The sequence below is a fragment of the Dreissena polymorpha genome, chromosome 3, assembly GCF_020536995.1.
Source record: "Dreissena polymorpha isolate Duluth1 chromosome 3, UMN_Dpol_1.0, whole genome shotgun sequence".
NCBI lineage: Eukaryota > Metazoa > Mollusca > Bivalvia > Myida > Dreissenidae > Dreissena > Dreissena polymorpha.
Window position 1 is genome coordinate 98,703,337 of NC_068357.1, and position 10,761 is coordinate 98,714,097.

The window sequence follows — 10,761 nt, forward strand, 5'->3', positions numbered from 1 at the left end:
GAATTACATGTTTGCATATTCCAATCTGTTAAATTTTAACACTCTGAGAAAATAAGAAACATCGAAATAAGAATGCCACCAAACGTGCAAATAATTATTTAATCGAGCACTATCTCGATTCAAATGTACGTTACTGAGCGAAAAACTCTATGTTTTATCTACTTAAAGTGACATTAACCTTGACCCAACGGTTCAAATTGTAATACCAAGCTAGGCCCCTCTTTAAGCTGTCAACATATAACAGTTCAGAACCAAAATTGGTGAAATGTAAGCTATTTGAGGACATTGATATTTTATAAACAGTGACATTGATCTTGAACCAACTTGCACAAAAAGTCAAAAGCTAAGTATAAATTATGTCATCAACATACATACTTTCAGCACATCATGTCCACTTAAACTTAAATTTGGGCAGACAACGTTGTTTTTTTAGTTTTAACGGTCTTGATATTAACCAACACGCCTTCAGAAATCAAGTTATGGATATCAAACGTTTGTTTTCCTCTTTTCAGAAAAAAATGACCTCGACCTAAACCTAAATACAATCCCATGCTTGATCTCTATCTCTGCCGAAAAGAAAGTAACATTACTTTTGTTAAATGAAAACTTGAGGAATTCACCGGAAACAACATGTTTGACGCCGCACGAAAGCCATCTTGCCTTTACCCAATTTAATGATCTGAATTTTCATATTCGCTTAAAATCTTATTAAAACATACCAACTATATACTTACAGTAGGCAATAGATTTTTAGTGTACTTGTCAAGTGTGCTTCGTAAAGAATTGCTTGAAAGCCATACAACATTTTTTGAAAAGTTACATAATGGTACAAGACGGACATACGTCGGAACCAATATATAGCATGCTACCAACATGTAAAGTATATACATGTTGTATTGATTGTTAAGCTACACAACGCTAAGATTAAAAATCTACTAATTTGGAATCAATCAAAATATTTCCATGTTCTCACGGGTGAAAGGGACCTGCTTGGTCTTAATGTCTGCATTGAAATATACTTAAACGTAACAAAATATCGGGACATTTTTGAAGATCTTTCACAAACTATTTACTGCTTAAATAAACAATCATAAAACTAAGATATGATATAGTCAGGACATGAATGAAACATATCAACAACATTTCAATTATGGCAAGGTTGGTGTACCTGATGTCGTCCGTCATCTGCATCTTTAGCGGGTAAGAGAGCAGAATTGCGTTTCCGTACTCCATGCTCGCGGATGCATTGAAAAACATATTTTGCATGTTACTTATCTGCATACGACACAATATGATTGATATATATATGTTTACACAACTGATTGAAAAATGCATATTTATTTCTGTATTTTTTTAATATGTGCCCATATATAAATTTATTACTGCGATATGCTTTCAATCATATATTGATATACTGACAAGAGCAATATCCAGTTGCGTTGTTGTCATAGTGTTAAAAAAACGCACATTGCTCATAGTAAGACACATGAACAACTTATATAGACTCTAGATTTACAATAGACAGAATGTTACTTTTGAAAGGAATGTACGTATCATAGTAATCGCTGTGTGGGCCTGTATTGGCAGCATCTGTAAAAGCATCATCAGGTTTGGCCCTGGTGCCGAAATTAAAATTGTCCCAAATGAACCAACCCGCCTAAAATTGTGTAAGCCTGTGCATGCAAATGTTCGTTAGAAGTTGTATAGTATTTGATGATTGTATATTGTATTATGGTGTTTCCAGTATATTTGATTTTATGACGTTCCGTCATCTCGATTGCGTTCTGCACCACGAAGACAAATAATAAAAAACCTAGTCTAGTTAACAGTGTAACTACACTTGCTTTGTCATGCTAATTTAAACTTTCTGTCAAGTAAGTTGTTAACAAGTTTATTGAAAATCAAATTTCCTTATCAGGACTATTCCGAAACCAGCATCATTTGATGGCTTTGGTGGATCCTGGCTTGGTATCAACGCACTTTTGCTTGATATTCCATTGTCTATTTTGTTTAATAATAACTTATTAAGATATGTTGATGTAGAATGTTGTCTTTTGATATGAAAATAAGTTGAGTGCACTGTGCCAATTGCTATATAAGTTTTGGTTGATAATGTTTAAAGTATTTTTTTTAATTAAATATTAAAATGATGAACCATGATACTAGTTTCTTACCGCGTTTCACTATACGAAAAAATGGTTAAACAAATTAGATGCGGTTGCGTTTAATGTTCAATTCATATTTTCTTACCCTCGAACTCATTTGTTTTACAGAGTTGTGCATGCATCTTTATATATAAAGATAAAAATTTAATGTTGGAATATTCATTTAAAAGTATTTAAAGTACATGAATTCATTTATGAAGATTTACTTAGTATCGCCCAATGATACCCAGTGGTGGCAACTCGGGGATAGGGGTGAATTTATACCAATCCTACCTCACGTTTCTTCTTTCGCCAAATCAGGAAAGCGTTTGACCTATTTTCAGCCATTGTATTGACGATGCTGCTTCAGCGAAGCAGCTCGTCTGAGTTATCATACCCTAAAAATTCTTCGCAATGGCGACCTTTGTCAAAGACCGAGCCAGTCCGATTGAGTTAGCTAAAGTTTCTGAATCGGCAAACCTCGCTGATTATCATTGATAAAGGTAGAGGCAGCTTGGTTCCCGTCCTCTTTCAAATTTTATCGAGAGGATCGGGACAGGAACCAGACACGAAACTGCCAGGTGGCACTTCAAACGCTGTGACGCTGGGAAAACCCCAAATGTAGTTATTTTTAGATTTGATCGAGAATGTTACCCGCCTCCAAGTTTCGGCGAATGGGTCAAGTTCTCCACGGATACTACTTCCCCGTACCCCCATTTTTTTCATACCCAAAGTTTTTCGCATCCATTTTTTTTTCGTTCCAAAATTTTTGTTCGTACCCACTTTTTTTCGAACCCAAATTTTTTTCGTACCCAATTTTTTTTCGTACCCAAATATGTTTCTGGCATAATTTTTTCGTACCCAAAATTTTCGTACCCAAAATGTGTTTCGTACCCAAATTTTCGTACCCACAAACACAATTGTGGTGATGTAGATAAACGTATATTGGTGCTTTTATATCCATCCTCTTCAAAAGCATCGTCACACTAGTACTGTCAGTACTTTGATTGAACAGAGCGGAACTGCTTTTTCATAATTTGACCCCCTCGATGTCAACGATGTTATTGGGACACCTGTTCTGAAGAATTTATATGGCGATTGGGAAATAAATTTCGCTTCTAGGGCATTAACATATGTTGACATCGCTCGGTGGGAGACGGACTGACGACGAAAAAGACATATTGACGAATCCTGTTTCAGATTAGTTAGTGACACACGGCCATGTACCTTTTCAAGTTAGAGTCGTGTTAAAGTTACATGTTTACCGTATACGTAATCGCGATTATCTTTTTTTTCAAGAAAAACGATTGTATATTATTTAACGTATTCAATAATAAGTATATATTCTGCATTAATAGATCTTCGTAGATTCCTATGTATGCACATGTTTTAATGTATGAACATTAAGGTAGAAATACTAAAAGAGGTATGTATTATTTAAAAATAATAACAATGATATAAATTATACACACCGCCAAAAACGAAGTCACTTTGCACATATGTTGTCATATATAAAAAAAACGTCATACATCAAAATGGGTTTTTGTAAATTAGATACGAAATTCAAACCATAACAGTAGGTTTATAGTTGTTTTTAAAATGACTTCGTTTAATCATTATACAAATATAAGGCAATACAATGAATCATCTTTGAAGGCTTAAATGCAGTTGCCGTGCATCGTAATGGTCAGACGGAACTCAAGGTTACCGACAAATACTGTATACTTTACTACTTCTTTCACCGACTTTTAATTGGCATATACGCCCACTTTTCAAAACTTACTATACGGACTCGAAGTAATTAAAAGACTTATTGTAATTAAACCCAAAATGTGTGCACGTTTGTGGTCCATCCAAACGATGCGATTTTGCGATTTCACACCAAGGACGTGTAATTACTTTCATTTGATTATGTTCCAGTAAACATGGAAAATATTAGCGATTCTTTAATAAAAATGTTTTTGGAATGTATTTAAAAATAAATTTATCAAGTTGTCAGATGTCGCTTTGTGTGGTTGATGTCATGCCCATGTCTTTTCGAGTCGTTACTCTTTTTTATATTGTTATCATTATTATTCGTTATGATATTGTAAAACAGTGTAACTGATAAGATATGTTACTCACATTAAAACAACTACTCTGTAAGGCGGAATGTTGTGCTTAATACGTTTGATGAAATACAAGTTATAAATGTCGCATGTTAAGATTGATTTCCAAAGAAATGGTGACACACGAAAGTTAAGTACTTGTTTATCTTTATTTGACATTTACATTTTTGCATATCAAATGTTGTTTTATTATGTTGAACTATAGTTATACTTGTACAATTAAATGTGTTACATTGGTTCTTCATGACCTGTACAGTGCGAGATCGTGTATGGTTAGTTCGAAACTATTGAAGTGAATGTGAATGTTTTATGAAAAATTCCCACGCTTTTGGTGATTTCTTATGTTCACAAATAATCAAATAAACCATTTACAAACATGGTATTTATGATTGCTGTAACAATGATCACTTATTGTAAGCCAAAAATAGGAAGTAAACGTAAAAGTGTTCTTCAATATGAATCTGCAGCTTCTATTCATGAATCGATATGGCAAGCATAATCTAAATTCAATATCGTTAAAGAGGACCCCCGGAAATCGAGGATAACATTTTCGCGTCTGTAAAAATGGCCATAAAGTAAACATTTGATTTTCAAAATGCCGCTCACTTTTCAGCCATATTGGAATGAAATTGATTAGCGTTGATATCGTATTGATATTCGCGCAATATCTCGACTTTACGGGTTACAAAAGTACAGCTCCCGCTAAAAAAAAATGAAGCGAGTAAAGTCGAGATAAAGAGCGAATATTAAAACTAAATAAATAAAAACGCTAATCAATAACTTGCTGAAATGGCTGAAAAGTGAGCGGCATTTAAACAATCAATATATGAAATAACGTGTATCACACGGCAAAAATACATTTCTCGGATTGGACGTCGCCATCTTGTTTGTCACGTTATTACACCGTCTGGTAAAGCATTGCTATAAGTGGACATATTTTTTTGCGAGGACTTATATGCTCTGCATTAAAACTAAAATAAATCCACGGATACCAACTGCAATATCGATAAGGGTTAATGGGGTGGGATGAACCGACGGCCTTCTGAGATTGCTTTAAGAAATCCAGAGTAATTGTCTGATGCCCATGCAAGAAGACTGAATCAGGTCGAAAATGAATTTAATTGCGACACTGTCCGTTAAGGCTAGTAGCTGAAAGTAGACAATGGTTGCAAGTGAGACATGCTAAAGGTTAAGCATCTTGACCATTCTGGTATGAGCTAACGCGACACGTTATGCAACATCCCATATAAAGTGACTAAAGGGAAAAAAAGCTGTAACAAGGATGTAATTCCACAAATGATCCGATCAATACAGTCTGGAGCTATCAAGAAACAAGGTGGATAACCAACGGCATTTAGAAAATATGGTTCAGTGCTGGTTTTTGTTGTAAAACAGTGTGGACTTCAAAATCCTTCAACCATTAATCCTCGAAATTCGTTTACCAAAAAGCTTGTCATCATAGATAGAGCATGGTCTTTTTCTCTCTTCTTCACCTCACTACAGGCTTCTTGCATCTTTTGCATCATATTTTTTGTCCTGTTAGGAAATTGTACAACTCTCATTGATCAGAGTACTTGTCTCAATATCATCTTTATGTTGTGAACTGAAACACTCTTTCATCATTGCTAACACAGGATTGGGATGATGCTTTTGATATATTGATGGTGTGTCGCGTGTGGTATATGGTTACTGAACATGTCTGCAATTCAAAGTGAGGCTTACAAACCACCGTGACTAATAGTTATATTCATACACGCTAAGCATCAGAGTATGTGTTTAGCTTATCGCGAACAAAATCTGTAGACAATATTGTAAAAGTCAAATCCAACCCTATCACAACTAACTGATTCGTCACAGGTAGCTCTCCTACTAGTTCTCCTATCGGCACTCAATCTGTCATCCATGATTGAAGATGTGTATTATGTTCTACATAACGTTGCGATTAAATGTTGCAAATATATTCAAAAACATATTTGCTACACTTTTTATTTTTTTTTATTTATTATAAAACAATTGTTTATTAAATGAAAATTGATAACAGTAATAAATAAGCAAGTTACATAACGTGATATCAAATAAGTTATAATAAACAACTTACATAAATGCTTTTTAAAACAAGCAAATCTATCTGTACATCACCAAAAAGGTGCATACAATTTTAAATCACCAAACATGGCTGATTGATTGATTTACAAAAAACAAACTAATAAGGCTGCAAATAGAGTTGAAACATTTACGAATGAGGAGAAAAGTTCTAAAAATGGAAATAAATAATTACTAGAAGCACCTTGTACTTTTTAAATTAAAGACGCTTAAAACACAAGATGATCTCAGAATGAATTACGGCAGGTCGACAAACTACTGTTAATATTTTCTAATAATTTCTTAAATTTATTTGCAAAGTAAAAACATTCATTGATTTTAGGGAAATGTATTAAGCTTTTAGAACTCGTATACGACTTTTGTTTCATCGCACGTTCCCCATTGTCATGGTTTCCTGCATCACAAATTGTATGTACAAAATTACTGATTATCAAAGGATACCCATACCTTCCAAGTTGCCAACCGTAAAGCTGCCCCCTACCTTCCCTTTTTTCATAACAATATGATAAAATTCCCTCTAATGAAGCTAACTATTAATATGAAGCAGTTGATTTATATATATATATATATATACATTAATAAATTATATATGCAAATATCAAGGTCCATGTTTGTTGATATTGGAAGGTAATATGTCACTGTGGTAATCTACTTAGTTTATCAAATTCATGCCCCTGTAGTCAAAATTATCCTCAAACCAGGGGTTCCTAGTTCTTTATATATTCTCAGAAGAGCAAACCCAGTTTCCTGTTATATTTTTTATTTATTTATTACATCGTCGAATAACATAATATACACTCTCAGATTCGCATACTCATAACTAATAGGTCATATTTTGCATTTAAAACAAAATGTGAATAATGAGTTTGTGCAAATTATTTAAAGGATATTTGAAACTATTCTTAAAAAAAAAAAAAAAAAAAAAAATAGTGTACGAATGTTGATCGAATACTATTTCTTACAAATAATTGGTAGCTATTTGAAGATTCAAAACATCACTCTAGTAATTGTGTTTCAGTTGGAATACATTTATAGTCTCCAAGTGTGTGCAAAGCTAAAGTGATCTTTCTAACTCTTGTGTGTTTATGGTCTCAACTGCTTAACAAGAAGAGCCGCACATACTCATTGATTTATATTGGACAGAAGTGTATACATTATGTATTTTACAACAGTAGGTCATATTTTAAATAATAAAAATGTCAAATGTTTGTGCCACACACACTGTCAAACATTGAACAGAACAAAATAGTTTATTGTGCTTGAAGGTTATGTATACAGCTCAACGCAACGCAATAAACATGCATATGCAATAACAGCATGCGTTTCAATTTAATACAAAACATACATCATTTTGAAGAAAGACCGAATCGAATGTAAATAGGAATGAAATACGACATGTTTTAGTGAGAATTTACATGGTTGAGGTTAATACTTCGTAACCATATAATGTAAAAACGTTGTTTAATGATTGCAACAAGTATTACATTATTCTAAGCTTATTGACTCTGTAAACGATAAATAACGTATACTACTTATATAAGACATTTTCTTGAATGTAAAAGCCTTTCAAACAAAACATGGCTAGTTTTCTTCACACATTTCTTCTTTAAACTATTAAGTAGTTCGGTAAACTTGAACATATTTGGGCGAGATCTATAATAATTTGAAAATAGTGCATTCCTAACATCGGTATAGTAAGGACATTTAAGAACAAAGTTTACTCCTCCTCGATATCTTTTATATTGCATAAAACACATTTACGTTGATCCCTAACAATGTTGTGGTGTTTACCCGTTTCAACAATAAACTTGTGAGACGATAAACGTAATTAAGCAATAATTATCCTTTTTTTTTTATTTCAACAATATCAAGATAAGCCGATCTTTCGAATACTGGTAGATGATGTGTCATTTATATTTCAGTTAGTGATATATTGGTCTCGTAATCTGTTTTATAGTAATGGGATTAATTCATTCTCAAAGGACTCGCTTTTCAGGCACTCTGTATCATTCCCACACTATCTGAAAACAACTTATATGCCAACATTTAAAAGTGTGCATTTATAAACAGAATATGACAATTAATGTTATCTATTTGCAGGAGTTACTTACAGACGGATATTGCCCACATACTGCTATGCTGTTTTGTTCACTAGCTATTGACGAGAAATATAATCTGACATCGCGGTGATACGAGAGTTCTTAATGCGGATACTGATTTAATGAATAAATCAAACGAAAATAGATAGTTACACAGTGAGCGCATATACAGCAGAGATAATGGTTTGCAGCTAATATATTCACTTCCTGATTACAACATTATTTAAACTCACGTTTCTGACGGCTCTCTCGACATATTTTTAAAATACTATTACAAACCATGCATAATGCGATGTTTGCGGATGTCTCGATTAAAAACGCTTAAGATGTCGACGACACTATTTGGATTTATTAGTGTCATACTACTGAAAAAAAATTGCTCACGGTACGTACAGTTCTTATTTTTTAAAATAAAAATTATGCAGGACATTAACAGTTGTTCGTTATGAATTACTTCATAGTTTCTTTGTTTTCATCGTTATTCGGTCATACAATATATAGAGGATATTTGGTTTAAACACTATTTATTTAGTTCATTGAAAGTACATATAAGCAATACAATACAAACATACATATTATATTTGAGCAATATGCTAGGCAGGTAGAATTGCAGTATTGCTTTACATAAAGGCTGTAAAATACAATTGGACAGAATTGAGAAGGAAGCTCGAGGCTTATACTATGTCTCTCTTCTGTCCGTTAGAAGCGCTGCTGTAATGGTGTAAACAACTAAACGTATAACAAATATTTAAAGACATGTCAAAATTACGAACAATATATATAGATAATTGCATACTGGTTAGAAATGTAAAAATAATATATCTTATAATACAAAAAGTATAACAGAGTAATGTAGATAGCATAAGAGCTGATAAGTGGAGAAGGAAAGGGATAGCAGTGGAAGAGTAGAGTTTCAGAATAAGTGAAGTTGCGGTAATAAAGGTAGCAGTTGCGGGAACGGGGCATCGTTAGCAGAATATGGTTTGTTCCTGAGATAGAAATGGATTAGAATCTATGACTATCTCGGATGAAAGACTGAACATGTTTGAATATTAATGAATTTACTTCATATGAGCCGTCTTTAACACCGAAAAGAAGAAGTTGCAAAGTTATGGGTAAGAATCTAGACAGATTGTTAAAAAGGATAACTCTTTTTTCTGTATAAATGAGACAATTGAAGAAAAAGTGATATGTGTCTTCAATCTCACCGCATTGACAATATGGACTTTGTACAATGTTTTTTGAGTACAAATGTTCATTTAAACTGCTACAATGCATTCGTAAACGCGCATGTAGAATATTAGATGTCCGCTCCCCATCGTAGAAATGCTGGGGAATTATTTTCTTATCTTTGCTAAGATTTGCTTTGAAAGCAGAGAGAGAAGGAGCCGTTCTCACCGATTCCGGTAAATTGTTCCATAAGTTTATAGTTGATGGTAGGAAAGATCGTGTAAAAAGTTGTGATTTGCATTGGATACTGCGAATGTTGTTAGAGTTACGAAGTGGATAAGCAGATCTTTCTCCCACGCTAGAGGGGATAAGTGTGCACAAGTATGGGGGTGCTAGTGAATTATACATTTTATAGAATTGGGTAAGTTTATGTTTTGTTCTCCTACTTTTTAATGGTTCGAGAGCAGTTTCATTGTAAAGGTTTTGCAAGGATGCCAAACGTGTTCCCCCGCTGATTATCCTTGCTGCTTCCTGTTGAATCTTCTCAAGTTCTATTTCATCTTGTGTATTAATGTTATCCCAGACTATATCAGCGTATTCAAGAATTGGTCTAATAAATGTTGTGTAAATCGATAGTAGGGACTTTCTATCGAGCGTAAACTTGAACGTTCGCATTACATTAAGTCTTTGCCATGCTTTCTTCTTGACTGATTCAATATGGTCATGCCAGGAACATGTATCAGAAAAAGTTAAGCCTAGATGCTTGTGAGACGAAACATCAGTGATTTGGCAGTCGTTGAAAAAGAGAGGGGGATGGATTGGGCGGTTGATTTTTCTAGATATAACTAAGGATTCGGTTTTGGATGGATTGAAGGTTACCAACCACTTGTCAGCCCAGGAATGAATTTTTGCAAGATCAATGTTAAGATGATTAGACGCATCAACAGGGTTGTCGACGATGATATATAGCGTGGTGTCGTCTGCAAATAGTCGAATTGGACAGTGTATATCTCGTACAATGTCATTTATATAAATGAGAAAGAGGAGGGGCCCTAATATAGACCCTTGCGGGACACCAGCGTTTATGGGTAATGGGTCAGATTGGCAGCCAGAGATTACAACACACTGGGTCCTCTC